This window comes from Microtus oregoni, unplaced genomic scaffold, assembly GCF_018167655.1.
Source record: "Microtus oregoni isolate MIOR12 unplaced genomic scaffold, Mior012 000042F_ref0000377, whole genome shotgun sequence".
Lineage (NCBI taxonomy): Eukaryota > Metazoa > Chordata > Mammalia > Rodentia > Cricetidae > Microtus > Microtus oregoni.
Genome location: NW_024543209.1, coordinates 8,027,126 through 8,042,847, shown reverse-complemented (window position 1 = coordinate 8,042,847; position 15,722 = coordinate 8,027,126). Strand labels below are relative to the sequence as shown.

The 15,722-nt window shown below is 38.1% G+C and overlaps 1 protein-coding gene and 1 pseudogene across 1 annotated transcript in view; both read right to left on the bottom strand.

Moving 5' to 3' along the window:
• Positions 1 to 15,722, bottom strand: part of LOC121433951 — a 280,105-nt gene that overhangs the window by 22,715 nt on the left and 241,668 nt on the right. The window lies entirely within an intron of this gene.
• Positions 3,840 to 3,920, bottom strand: LOC121434198 (annotated as a pseudogene).

Below are 15,722 nucleotides of genomic sequence, written 5' to 3'. Positions count from 1 at the left end.
AAGTAAATTCTCTGCCGACACCCGACAGTCAAGTCTGAACTCCTCCTTTCCTAATCCAGGGAGTTCTTCTCAGCCGCTCTTTCATCGCTTCACCCCACCCACACCACCCACAAGTCAGAGACTGCCATGGCATGAGTCTCCTGGAATAACAGCCCTTCACACGCACATAAAACTTCTGAAACCACAGTGCGTTCTGAGACAATCGACTGTGTCATTAAATAGCCCTACAACTAAAACAAACAAACAAACAAACAAATCCTGATTTTAAAATACGTATATTATATCATATGTATATGAGTGTCTTGCCTGTATGTATGTACATGCACCATGACAAGCCTGGTATCCACACGAACCAGAAAAGGGTATTAGATAATCTGGAACTGGAGTTACCGAGAGCTGGTAAAGTGAAGCCAAAATGTGACCACCAGACTCTCTCCCCCCTGGTATTCAGGCTTCCAAATGTTCTTTACTATTCTTTTAAAATACATTTAAAACCAACCTGGCTGGGATAGAAAAATATTCCTGAAGTCCTCATTAAACAGAACAAGGGGACATATTTATTTATTTTTGAATCATATATCTTTCCCTTGTGTTGACAAGGCTGGGCTATGGAAAGAAAGCATTTAGGGCAACATGGTGGTAAAGAATGAACTTTTGATATGTGGTCCTAGAAAAAATAATGTCCTGGAAAACAGAAAGTCCATATTATAACCTGGATCGGTCACTAGCAAATTTTGGGTCTCTGTTTCATCGTCACTACAATGATAAACTTGAGTTAAATAGTTTCTTTTACATCTTCCTGGTCTAAAAGATATGTTACTGTGTTATTAAGTATAAATATGTATGGTATATACCTATATGTCACCTACATGTATGTATATTACAGACACACACATATAATATCGACAAGATTATCTATTACAGACACACATATGTAATATCAACAAGATATCATATATATTGGATCATTATTATGATCCAATACACATATCCAATTGAGCTCCTTAGAAATCTCTTGGCAGCTCAGCTCAAATAACACCTACCACTAATACCTGATCTGTGTGCAGCCTCCAGTCAGAACTAAAGAGGATTCAGAAATTTCTCAAGAGCAATGCTTTGACTATCAAGAAACTTCAGAACAATAAAAAAAACCTCTACAGAGCATAATTTTTGGGTCCTTTATTGTTTTAATATTCTTTTTCATTATTTGTAATTTTAAACTTTTATTTTTCACAGAAATTTATTCAGCTTTTTTGAAACATAGTTGACAAATTAAAAATCGTGTGTGCGTGCATGACACATAATATATAATGTGTGTATACTCGATGCGAAATGGTTATAATCAAGCTGGATTATAAAATGTTGAGGTGCTTGATTCCCTTCGAGTTGATGTTTGTTTGTTTTTGAACACACTATCAGACCAAAGTCTAACTTCATTTTTCTAAATTCGAGTTTCCAATTTCCAACACTAGTTGTTGAAGAGACTCATTTATCCACGATATATGTTCTTCCCTTTTTGCTGAGGACCACAGCGTGCCCACCTATTTCTATGCCCTCCATTGATTCCATTGCTCTGTGTGTCGGTTTATTTGCCGGCATTGATCACTGTGACTTTGCTGTATAGGTTGAAATCAGGCAATTTTTCTGTTTTATTTTCATGTTTGGTCATAGGGGAGTATTTGAGGATTTATATAAATTTCATCTTTTCCATTTTTTGTACAAATGTCCATTGAAAATTTGATGGAGATTGCATTAAATCTGTAGATTGCCTATGGTAGTCTGTATATCATAGCTATCTTTCAAACTATTATTATTACTTTCCTCTACTTCTTTCACCATTATTTAGTAGTTTTAGCCAACATATCTTTCACTTCCTTGATTAAACTTATTCCTAATTATTTTTTATAAAATGCTATGGCAAAAGAGTTTGCTTTTATGATTTCCTTCCAGGATACTTCATAAATAAAACTACTATTGGTTTTTTTTTTATGTTGATAATTTATCCCATTATGTTCCTTAATAATTTATTAGTTGTAATAATCTTGGGTAGAGTCTTTAGAATTTTCTATATATAATTCTGTTTTATGTATAGTGATAATTTCCCTCTTTTGCGATTTCATTACCTAAAGCAGGAAGAAAGTATGATGCATGCAAAAAAATTATTAAGAACTAAAACAGGAAAATGTGGCACCAAGAAAAAAAATCAATTTATAAAAATCAGTCGATGATGCATGCACTAAAGCCACAGAACAGGAGTTATACAGGGGCTGGTGAGAAGCTAAAATCACTTGAAGTACAAGCTGTGGACTTGAATTTTGTCTTAAACTCTTGACAAGTTGAAGAATAGTACTAACTTGATTTCATTGTTCTCTGACCTCCACATATACAGAATGTCAACCCCCATTCATCACCATACACCACATAAACACACATACACTAAGTAAGTAAATAAGAAATAAATAAAAAATAATAAATAGAAATTTTAAAAAAAGAATAAGTTTCCCTGGGTGCTTAAATGAAATTCTATTTTTAAAGGTTTTAACTCAAGAACAATGGCAATGGGTTTCTGATCCTACTGCACATACTGGCTTTGGGGGAGCCTAGGCAGTTTGGATGCTCACCTTACTAGACCTGGATTGAGGTGGGTGGTCCTTGGACTTTCCACAGGTCAGGGAACCCTGATTGCTCTTCGAGCTGATGAGGGAGGGGGACTTGGTTGGGGGAGGGGGAGGGAAGTGGGAGGCGGTGGCAGGGAGGAGGCAGAAATCCTTCATAATAAATAAATTAAAAAAAATAAAGATTTTACTCTCCTTATTATGCTTAAGTTTAAAGAAGTACCAACCAAATGACTGATCTATGTCCCTCATGTGCAGAATTATGATGGACATTATCAGGAAGTGAATACTACAAAGATACCCAGTCAGAAGTGTTTCTACACATAGAAATTACAGTAACATAAAAAGCAGTTTCATTGAGCAAAAAAACAAACTATAGGTACTGGAAGAAAGAAACAACAGATAAAAATAAATAAATATTAATTATCTAATCTGAAGAAGAGAGAAAAATAAGAAAAGAAAATGAAGAAATGGTCTATGTAACGACTCGATGGATAGAGGTGTCTGGAGTCAAGCTTGACTAATTGAGTTTGATGGAGAGAATGGACTCTCCATTCCCATGGGTGTGATGAGTCCACATTTATATTGTGCCCCCCTTTAAAAATAAACGTAACATAAAAAATGTCCAATCTGAAGAACAGAGAAAAAGGAAAATGCCAACTAGAGTAAAGCCACATCTAATGGATCTGAGTCTTCATCAGAAACAACATCAAAACCAAAAATCAAAGGCTACCTGACAATGGAACAGATCAACTCAGAATCTGAGCTGACTGTGGTAGTCACAGTATAATCATCGATGTTTGACTAAACATGGTAACAAAGTCTCTAAAGACACATTACACCAACAGTTCTTGCATTATTAAAACACTGTTCGTACAATAACATGCATTTCCAGTTCACCATACTTCCGTAACTCTGAACTCAGTCTTATTCAGCAAATAGAGCTCTAGGCCTATATTTTAAAAGGATTTTTATTTTTAATCAGGTATACGCATGTGTTCTTGCATATGTGCGTGTAAGTGCATTCTTTGTGGAGGCCAGTAGAGGGTGCCAGATCCTCTGGAGCTGGAGTTTCAGGTTTGTAAACTGCAGGACAGGGATGCTGGGATCTGAACTTGAGTCCTCTGGAAATACAGCAAGTGTTCTTAATCACTGAACCATCTCTCTGACTGCCTCAGGTAGCTTTTTATCATTCCAAGAACAGGCATAAGTGAAATATCTGACTCCAGGATTTCTAAGAATTTTCCTGTTTTCAAATGTGCACTAGTAACAAACTATAGAAATGATCCCTGAAAGTATAGTCCCCATCCACCCGTTATACACCACACACACACACACACACACTCAAGTTTCTATATTGTTGAATAATTAAATGCTTTATCTGAACTTCAAACAACATCAAATGAAAGACTCTGAAAGCAGCTACAACTTTTCAGCAATAAAATGTGCTGCCATTGTTGTCAAACTTATAGCTTTTTTTTTTTTTTTTTTTTTTTTTTTTTTTTTTTTTTTTTTTTTTTTTTTTAGCAGCAGCTCCATGAGTATCTTGGCCCATACACACACAAACACACAACAGTTTGCTGTAGTGTAGAAGGTCCTTCTGTTTATGTCTTGCTTTCATTGGTTAATCAATAAAGAAATTGCTTGGCCTGATAAGGCCAAACTTAGGTAGGCAGAGAAGACAGAACTGAATCCTGGGAGGAAGAAATCAGAGTCAGAGAGCCACCATAGAGCTGCCAGAGACAGACGTGCCAACTCTTTCCTGGTAGGCCACTGCCATGTGGTGATACAGATTAATAGAAATGGGTTAAATCAAGATTTGAGAGTTAGCCAATAAGAGGGTAGAGATAATGAGCCAAGCAGTAATTTAATGAATACAGTTTCTGTGATTATTTTGGGTGTAAGCTAGCTGGGTGGCCAGGATGACAAGCAGCCCTACTGTTACATTATTGTTTACTTTTCAGATTTTCTATCAATTCTATTTTGTTCTTAAATATCAACTAGAATTCTCTAATTCCTTGGTAAGAACAGAGAGAGAGAGAAGATGAAACTTCTACTCCAGTGTTCACTGTATCACATACAATTTTGAGATAGAACCAAAAGCTTATAAATAAAATGAAAACTATAAAATTCACTGAGTAGCCTTGGATTGATTGATGGAAAGATTAGAGCCTTGAAAGGCATAATTTCATTATTAAAAATTGATCTCAAAACTAATGAGTTAAAAATAGTGAAACCTCTGTGTTTATATCTGAAAGGTATTATGTTTATATCTAAAAGGTATTGTTTGTCATTTAACTTTGGCTAAACTAATCCAACAGAAAGATAGTTACATGTTTCTAAAATATGTACATACTGAAAACATCCAGTTCAGTTGGCCAATGGTTTCTTGAGCTATGGCAGGAACTTAGTTGATGGAAGAAATGATCAGTAGAGAAGAGTAAGGTGGAAAGTGGCTGGGGAACTGCAAACTTGGGAAGACAAGCAACTGGGGAATCGGTTCATGTCCTGGAGATACTTCAAGCAAACAACTAAGACACCAAAGCCTACAGCTATCTCAAAATGTCTGTCACTTCGACAGCTGCAATTCTACTTTTTTCATTCTTTGTCTTCCGTTCACCTTTTAGTTCCAGGGTTATCTAATTTCCACTGACAAATAAGTCACTGTCTGTGTACAGGAAATGACACTAATAATTATATAATAATGTATGGTCTTTGAGACCAGGTAATGGCCAGGGAACAATGGGCATGCGTCTTGAAATGAACGAGAGAAACAAGGCGGATCAGAGAGGTGGTTCAAAGTTTGGGGACCAGTTGATCACCCACAGGGACTTCTCAAAGATTAAACATCAGAAAGTTGCAGAGAGCACACAAGCCCGAGAATAAATGAACCTTTAGAGCAAGAGAAGATGTGTGGAGCACAGGGAAGGCTGTCATAAAACACGCGCTGCATAATAGATGATGAATCAGTTCTATTATTTAACTTTCCCAAAGATGGAACAATATGGAGATATGCTAACCATCACAGTCAGCGTTAATTTACAGTGGGGGAAATAATTAGAATCTCACTTTTTCTGAAGAATGGGGTGAAAATGTAAACAGCGCTTCCCTCCAGGCAAGTACTTTATCAAGTTGACAGGTGCATTTGAATTACCATGGGTGGGGGATCTAATAGGTTATTTATGTGTCATTTTAATAGAAAGACCCAACCTCAAGATGGACAGCAGACTTTATCAGGACTGCTGTTTGCAACTAATCCTCCAATTTAGCACCCCATGAAAATACCTGCAACAAAATCTAGCCATTTTTCTTTTACACTCCATTATGGAAAAATCAATATGGGTGCTATTCATCGCAAATCTCCAGTTTCGCGGGTGCCTGAGCCACAGAATAAAAAAAAAAAAAATCCAACTGAAAAAAAAAAAACCTGACAGTTCAGCACTCTGTGTTGCAGAGCCCTTTGCTTAGGGTTTTATTTCACCATTTCCTGCCACCCAGAATGGCTCAGCTGGCCTTGCCTATATTCCAGGATCTAATATATATTGCCCAGTGACCCTAAATCTGATTATTTGAAGGTCAATTCATGTGGAGTTCATTTTAGAGCTCAGAATAGGAGTCACTTGACTTCTACACTTGATAGATTTAATTTTTATCTGCCTTTTAACATTCAAGAAAGGAACAACAATGCATAGCCCTGTAAACACTAATTCAGTCAAGCCACACATAAGGACTAGACACGCCACTGTTCTAAGGGTGTTCTGAGACATGCCCTGACAACCTGTCTCCAGGAAAACAGTCTTTGTCTCCATTCTGAAATATCCCCTCTAGTTTTCATACTCCAAATTATATCTGTTCAGTGGAAGCAATTATTCTATGTATCAAAGAAAATCCACAAGTTTAGTGGATTGTGGGTCATTTATATCCACCCACCACAGAGTCACTGAAGCTAATAAACAAAAGGTTCAAAACTTATCCCCTCTTGTACACAACTGCCTCAAAGCAAGAACTGTATCAGATTTCTCTCTTTACCTCCAAATTTTTCAAAATTACCTGTTTGTCTAGCATTTGCTAACTTGACAAATATTTAACAGAACATGAATCCATACATTCATTTTTGCTACTGGATATGTTAGCCACCACCCCCCAAGAGAAAGGGGTAGAAATCATAAATGCTTTCTTGCCATCAACTTTTTAATAAACTTAAACTTACCCAGATGGCTCTATTTTCTGGAGCTGTGTGATTGATTTGCAGATGGGCTCCCTGAGCTCGAGCTCCACACACCACCATCCTGCCAGGAAGGCAGACAGATAAAACCTGAAGCTACACTTTCCAACCAGCTCTCAAACATGAGTCTCAGTTACAGAGGCTCCTTCAACTCACTGTTGATTTCTCTCCTGCATAGCCCATAACCTAACCAGTAAGAAGAGCAAGTGCACCTCTGGGGGTTTTAGTAATTAAATGATAAGCTACTATAGATCTGTATGCCATTTTGATGTAAAGTTTGGGATTCTACAACTTTTAAGCTCATAATGTTAATATTTCTTTATCGCCAACTTTCCGTTCTCTAACATCTTTCTAAAACTCAAGTTGCTGTGTTTTATAACTACCTTTGTTTCTATTACATTACAATATGCCTCCCTTTGAAAACAATATTGGAAATAACCAGATGTTATTTATTTTATATCATTTTCTAGATGAAATGCTATTTATTGAACACTCTATTATACTCCAGACATATTGATAAACCATGTTGCATGTTATTGTAGGTCTAGCCGCACAACCTGTAATCTCTGCTACTTCAGAGACTGAGGCGAGAGCATCCAGAGGTCAATCAGTCTTAACTACAGAGTCAATTCAAGGTCAGCCCAGGCATTCTGAAACTGTACTTCAGTACTAGAATTTTGAGCTTGTTTCCAAATATGGAGAAAGAAAAAGATAGAGACAGAGAGAGGGAGGGAGAAGGAGAGAGAGAGAGGGAGAGAGAGAGAGAGAGACAGGGAGAGAGAGAGAGACAGAGAGAGAGAGAGGATGTTGTCTAGATGTCTGGTGTTATGTAAAGTGGTCACATATTCCAGTGCAGAAGAAATCAACACTGAGCACAGTCTTATGAGACCCATTGATCACATATGATATCAGCAATGACTGTGCCAAAGGGCAAGAAAAATTTATCAGTGCATTCTTTATTGGGCCAAATTCTAAGGACCGTTTGCTTCCAACAGTTCCTAGGGTGACAGTAAAACTGATTCATTTGGAAGTAAATACATTCTGTGATATAAAGAAAGTCCTGAAAAGTGAGATCACCTCCGAACTTTTTGATATGTAGAAGTGTCCCATTTCACATGGGCATACATATTTCCTTTAGGATTTTATTTATACTTTTGAACCATAGGAAACAATTGCAGTTAATTGTAACTGTTATCCTTTGCTCTGTGACTGCTTTATGTGTTTAATTTTTGTCTTAACTCCTGGCTAGTGAGCTCCCTTACTGCATGTTTTATATGTCTCTCTATCCTCCAAGGTATTTACTGCAGAGGCAGACAGAACACTGTTTCCATTAGCCGGGTTCACTCTTGAGGATTTTGGGTACTTCCAATGATTTTTCAAAAGTCAAGCAGGTTCACGGTTCTGTGATGTCTTGTTAGTGGTATTGTAGGTTCATTGGCCTCTCTCCGTGACCTACAGAAGCATCTTCATTAGTGAGCCAAAACTGCACATTCAAAACACAGCTTCCAGCAAGATCAGCTGTGTGATCAATGCAACCTTGAAGAAGTCACAGTAGCTGCAATGACATCGGGGAAAAAGACAGGAGCAGAAACTTTATTGATTGCTAAAGATTGCACCTGGATTTCTGTCCACTTTTTGATGAGGATGATCATTGCCCAGACACCGCTGTTCCCTGGGATACCTGAGCCTCAATTTCCTCAACAATCCTTCTCTTGGCTTTCTTTGTCATGTGGATAATAAACATTGCCTGAACCTGGAAGATAGGATTGTTTGTGTTTTATTTTAATGGCCACTACAAAGTGTGTATTCCTGACGAGGAGAAAATGAGTTTCAACTAACTTTTTGAATGGCATTTTCTTTATCTAGTGCAACTGAACAATAAAACCTTATTTCAGAGACCTGGGTGAAGACTTGAGTGGCAGAGCTAGAGATAGTTCAGCAATTACAAGCTCTTATTGTTCTTGCAGCGAATTTCAGTTCCATTTCCAGCAGCTATACAGGGAGGCTCACAGCCACCTAAAACTCTAGCTCCAGGAGGCTCCATGCCTGTGACTTTGACAAGACCCTACTCTCACGTGCACATACATAACCTCAGATGTGTGCATACATATAATTAAAAATGTAAATAAACCTTAAAGCAAGGTATGTGTCCACATTAAGCTATTATTTATTTTCTTTCCGTTTTTAATCTATGCTTATCTTGAATTTTAGGATTATGCTGGCCTTTTAAATAATGACAGCTTCTTGCATGTTTATAGTGCATTCTGGTTACTGTCTCTTCACTCACTTTGATCTCCCTCTTACTCTCACTAGCTCTTACTTTTACTGACAGCCACCTTTCCTACTTGTATCTTTCTCATGTTCATGACTTTGGGTTGCCTTTTTTATGACCCATTGTAAGTAAGCAGGCCATGTGTATGGCCATATGATTAGGTGGGGATTGACTGCCCTATCTCGTCTGACCTCAGAAGCTAAGATTAGGTGAGGGTCACAAGAAGAAACACAACTGAAGGCAATGATCTCCCTTCCCTAAATCTATCTCTAGGAATTAGTTCAGCATGAATAGAAGGGCCCTTTGAATCTCTTCTCCATCCTTTTCCAGCTGGAGATGGGCCCATTGTTGTGCAGACTTGGTGTAGTGATGCATAGCTGTTCAGAGTTCATATTTTCATAATTGCTAGAAGGCTAGTGCCAACTAGAAATATGCTTGTAATAAACATTACAGGAAAGTAAATGAAATATTGCTGTAGTAATATACTTTGAGAAAAAGAAAGCCACTTATATTAGAAAAAATGGCCATTGACCAAAGCCAATAATTGGAAGGACATGCAAATAGGTACTATATGTGTGGTATAAATTCAAATCCATTGTCAATCAAAGAATCACAGAATATGAACACCTGTCTAAAATCATCAAATCCTTTTACAAAAGGCTCCTCAGTGTAGGAAATGAGGAGGCTGGAAATGGGCTCCCTATTCCACAGTGGCAATGCCAAACCCAGCATTTCTACAGTGTTGTGAGGTAGTGGGTCTTCTAAGAGGCTATGTGTTAGCTGGATGTGGTAGCTTATGCTTGTCATCCTCACATTTGAGAGTCTGGAGCAAGGAGATTGCTGCCAGTTGAAAGTCAGCCCAGTCCACATCACAAGAAAGACCCCATCTCAAAAATAAACAGATAAATAAATATTGTATGTTTTGACTTGGTGATTGAATTTCTAGAAAATGAATACACGAAAATCATCATATATGAGGACCAAGATTTATGTAAAAAATTGTCCATTGTAGGGTTTATATTGCAACTTCATGGTAAAGAGCTTACGGCATGTGGGAAACCCTGAGTTGGAATGCAGGCACACACAGAGAAAGGAAGGAAGGAACAAAGGAAACGAAGGAACGAAGGAAGGAACGAAGGCCAATTGTGTAATTGACCTAAGTATTTAAGTACCAGTTATAGTCTATTAATTAGTATTTCCATGTAATGGACTTGAACACAAATATGAACGTAGTGTCATAGACTTTTAAAAACTATCCTATAAAATATTCCAAGCACATTGAAATATATTGATGTATTTATTACTCTCTATATTGTTTCTCTATAGACTTACTTTCATATCTATATACTATCTGAATTTTAATGAGATTTGGGTTGTTTTGACGGTTTTCCCTTTTGTGAGTTTCTTCAGATTTTCCTAGAGTAGGATATATTTCATCTAGAAATTTGATATACCCTTGAAAATTAATATATCAAGAAACAAAGGTCTTCCATCGAGGCCTCTAGTCCATTTGTACTAACTTAGGAAAGGAGGCCTGTTTCTTTAAATTCAACTTCTGTGTCAGAGCCATCTGAGGGAGGGAGTGTGGAGTCCCCTTGGCCTCCCATTAAGTAGCTTCCTGAGGGGACACCACCTGATCAAGCACTCACTGCACCATTCCTTCAGATTTTTAATTTCAAAACATTTCACTTGGCGGAGGCCGGCCAGGGAGCCCTGTCGGTGGCTGCTGGTACTTGGCAAGAACAGTGGAAATGCAGGAAGTCACTGAGTGCCAGGACAAGCCAGAGCGTTTTTATCATCTCCAAAGCAGTGGCAGAGCCAAGATTTACAGGGCTTCCCACCCCTAGGTGTAGGCAGAGCGACACACTCCAGTGTATCTGGGAGCTTTTATGGTTGTGTTATCACTCGGAAAACAGGCATAAAGACAGAGGGGTGGGCGAGAAAGCGCATCATGGTTTCACACTAAGCTTAATTTCAATATTGTTTCAGGCTCCTGGGGTCTCCTTACGAATGACTGTAAAATTCTATCATTTTAGAAATTAGCAGATCCCAAGGAAAATCGGGTTTTAGAGACTCTGTTGCTATCAACTGGAATATTAGGAGTTCGTCCTCCAAACACAGCATGCTAAGTAGGCCTGGGTGCAGGGAGAAGAGCTACAGAAAATGAAAAGGAGTAGAGGCCAACTTTTTCATTATTTCTTGCATCTGGCAAAAAAAAAAAAAAATCAAAAAAAAAGAAGAAAGAAAACATGCAATTGCGAGACTATTCCATAGTTGAAAAGAGACTGGGGGGACCTCCAACCTGTATGATGACTTTGTGCCCGATGGGGTAGGGTGAGCCATGTTCAAACATCTTCTGAATATAATATTCCTCAAATTCTTTCCATTTCTACATAAGATGCTGTTCTATCACATACTGTATTTACAGCTGTGCTATGTTCAGTGGCTATAAACACCATCCATCTATGTAATCTTGAGGCAAGAAAAAACAGAAAGAAAGAAAAGGAAAATCCCCTACAAAGAGAAGACGTGGGTCCATGAGAAATGATCTATCTTCATTTATGCCGTTAACATCCTTCTCGCTGTTCTGGCCTGGTGAGGTGGAGATCTTCTCGTGACAACCACAGAGAGCCAGCTGCCTCTTCCAAGTCCAACAAACATCACACAGACAATTACATTTGGCATCTATCACCCCACATAACACAGCCTCATCTTATCTACCTTTTCTCCTTTTAGGTATCCAAGATATAAATACATAGACTACAAAACAACAGGAACCCATACTTTCACACACACATGACAGCCATTGGTTTCCAGTGTTCAGTGTGGGAGCCTTAAACCAAGGTTCTAGTTCTGATGGAAAAACAAAACAAAACAGTCTGTATGAGAATGCTTTTCTGTCTTATTTCCTCTGTTCTTCTTTCAATTTTGTGCTTTCTTGGGCTTTTCTATTTTTCTTTTTGTTTTTTTTGGAATTTCCTTTTTAAATACATAACATTTTATCAGCTCTTTGAGAATTTAAAACATGTGTACTACATAGTTTGATTAGATTTGCCCCCCACACTTACCTCCCTATCCCTTGAAGATTCATTCACTCTTATACATATTCTCCCATTTTCATGACCTCTTCCAGTTTTGATTTGTTTCCTTTAAAATAACCTGATGAATGAAGATTGGGTTGTTGACATTCTCATGGATGTCGAGCCATCCACTAAAGCACGGCCAACCTGCCAGAAGCCTCACTATTTCTTCTTAAACACCAGAAATCCTGTCTGTGTCACCCATTTTCTCAATCTGATGGATGCCTATCTGAGTAGATTCTCTGTGCTGTCGCCTGATGGTGATAAACACCATAAACATCTTAAATTCTTCCCACAGGAAGGATTCCCATTGCAGCAGGAGGTCCCTTTATTTGTCCTTTGCCTTTAGAAGACCTCTCAGGATTTCCCGACACTCTCAACTCTCAGTCTTCCCTTGAGGTTCTCTTCTTGAATTTAAACACAGCTCTGTTGAAATGACTACAACTTAAGTCATTTCCCCAGAATTTCTCCCCTCAGCTATAGACGTGGTGTTTAACTCTCACCTGGACATCTCTCAAAGAGACCCATCTAGGTTGGTTTACATTTAAATTTGTTGTAATCGCTTCACTGGTTTCATCCTTTGAAGAGGAAGTCCCTTGGATCTCCTCTTTTGCCACAATACATGGCTCCTGTCCTCTATTAGTGCTGAAACCTTCAATCTGGGGACCACTTCTTTTTCCTTCCTTCATGTTCTCTTTATCAGCCTAACTGTAGACCTATTCAAACTAGCTCACAGAAACCTTCTGGGAGGTGGGAAGTCCATTCTACACATCTTATTTCTTCTTCATGTTCTCTTCATCCAGACTAGCAAAGCCAGTTCCCAGAAACCTACCTGGGGCTGGAGGGTCCTCCATTTTTCCATTCCATAACTTTTAGTGTATATATATATATTCTCAGCTGCTTTCTACTCTCCCCAACTCAGAAACCCTAACTACTCCAAAGGGCTGTAGGAAACTGTACAGTCTAACTGACACCATTGAAATAAGGCAAATGGATCTTGGTTCCCGTTGGCTTCTTCCCACTGCCATCTGAGTGAGTGCCCTCTCACTCACGATCTGAGTTACTCCAGATTGTGCCCTTACCACTTTAGGTATCTCTGGAACATAGGTATCAATCATCCCTTTTATTTTTGTGTTTGCAAGTAATTAACACAAGGCATTTTGCCCCGTCTTTTACAGGTAGTTCCTGCAACAGAACAATGTGAAAACAACATTGCAAGGTGTCTCGATCTACTGTGCATGCAGCCACTCAGAAACAGGTCACAGATTTGAGTTTTTGTCATAGTCCACTTTCCAGCAGTGTTACTGGGTTCTTTCGTTCTGTCCCATACAGGCACAACTTGGTGGCAGGCTGAGTCTTGCCAATTCATACATAGTTTCTTCTCTGCCTGACATACACATGTTCTTCATCAGCAAGGCTCTCATATCTAAAATGACAGCTATTTTTCTCAGGGTTTTAGAAGCCTTTTTGAGATAATTTAAGCATAATGGCTTGATATGTGCTAAGTTAATATTTTATTATCATGTAACAAGGTGCTAGGAACTCAGTGATGAAAGCAGTACTTAATTTGATCTCATAGTTTCTTGAGTACTTAAGTCCCAATTATTTGGGATTGCTGTACTCTGCCTTAGCAAAATTCAATTCTGGGATCAACAACACTGGACTCTTATTAGCAACCTGAGTAAAAAGGAGGTCCACTTCAAGACTCATTTAGAGTTTCAGCAGAATTTTCTTTGTGTCTGTAAAACTGATTTATCAGCTTTCTTGGGAGCTAGTGATTAGGAGCCCTCTGAGCTCCTCAGATCCTTGGGTATTTGCTGGAGGTCCCTCTCCATAGGTAATTTCCAACACATTTCTTCAAAGACAATAAAGGAATCTTCTGTGTTCACTGGCTTTTCAGAAAGATCTAGATTCCTTTCAAAAGTGTTGACTGGTTAAGGCAGGTCCATCCACAACAATCCCAATTTTTTAACCCAATGATCATACTTGCAGAATCTTCTTATCTTTCATACAGTCTAACCTATTGACTGGAGTGACTGTCTCTGTATTCACCACTCTCTTCCAATCTCAAGGGTAGAGATTACCTATGGTCTGCACATTAGGGCAAATAATATGAATAGTCATGTTATAATTCATTTTTCCCTAGTAATACATTTTGTGTTTGGCTTCTTTCACTTAGCATATTTTTGTTGTTATTGTTTCCTAGTTGATATTATAATTAATTTTCTTTTATTGATGAATAACATTCCATCATATGAATTATTTGACCATTCCCCAGTAAAACATTTGAATTTTTGTAGATGCTAACTGTATTGATGTAGACATTCACATATATGTTTTGTTGTTGTTGTTGTTGTTTAGTTATCTATGGATTGAACATATGGGTTTCAGGATAAATCAAAGACACATACCTTGGCTTAAGTATATTCCTGGACTCAAGTGTCTTGAGTTCAACTTCCAACTCCATGTTTGCATACTGCAACATCTTAAGAAAATTTCCAAACTGTTGCATGCTTTAAATTCCTTACCTCACACATTTACTGATAAAGATTAATAACAATCCAAATGAGGCACCTCAGTGTGGCATGACATGGAATAAACACTCTTTTACCTGGCACTAGTATTTTTCTGAAAACCTAGATGGTATCCAGTAAAGATCCACTGACTTATGAATGGGTTAATGTCTTTTTTTTTATTCCATATAATCTACAGGGTATATTAGATTTTGACTGTGTAATTCACAGATTGAAAATAGAACATGCGCCAAAGACTTATGTTTTACATATGCCGTCATATGGTGGCACTCTTTGGGAATATTATGAAAAGTTTAGGAGGAGGGATGTAACTGAAAAAGAAAAGGGTCACTAGGCATGGACCACCGAGAGCGTACCATCCCTGACTATGGACTGTCACCATGAGTATTTCTTGGCCTGCCATGGTAGGAGTGAGGCAAAAAAAAAAAAAAAAAAAAAAAAACCCTCCACCTTTGTGAGTTCCTTTATAAATCCCATCTTAGTTCTTTAGAGCTCCCGAAAAAGTCAGCAGAAAGAATGAGCATGCCTGTCTTCCTTTTGGAGAATTCTTTCACACGTGTGAGTTGATGCCCTTATAATCTGATTTTCATATGTGACTTTCAGTATTCTGACCTGTAGCATCAAATAAACCCTAGGGTTCTGGGTTGGGAAGAAGAGTTTATAACTGCAGGCTGGTGGTCTGTCTGGCATCCATTTTATGTTAGGGAAAAATAAAACTTTATTTGCTGCCTGCAGAACAAATTCTTTTACAGAAGCAAGTTTATTGAAGCTGTAAGCAACATGGTGACTCTTGGTATGGGGGTTGGACTTAGACTGAAGCAGTCCCACTCCCGTCTCTGCTCTCCACATCCTTTAAGATATTCGAAGGTTCCACATATGCAAGCACATTTCTTATCCTTAGCAAAATGCCTTTGGATTTTAAGTATTCTAATAGGTTCACGATGTCATATTAAGATATAAAATATTTCATCATTTTGGGGCCAATTAAGTTTTTAT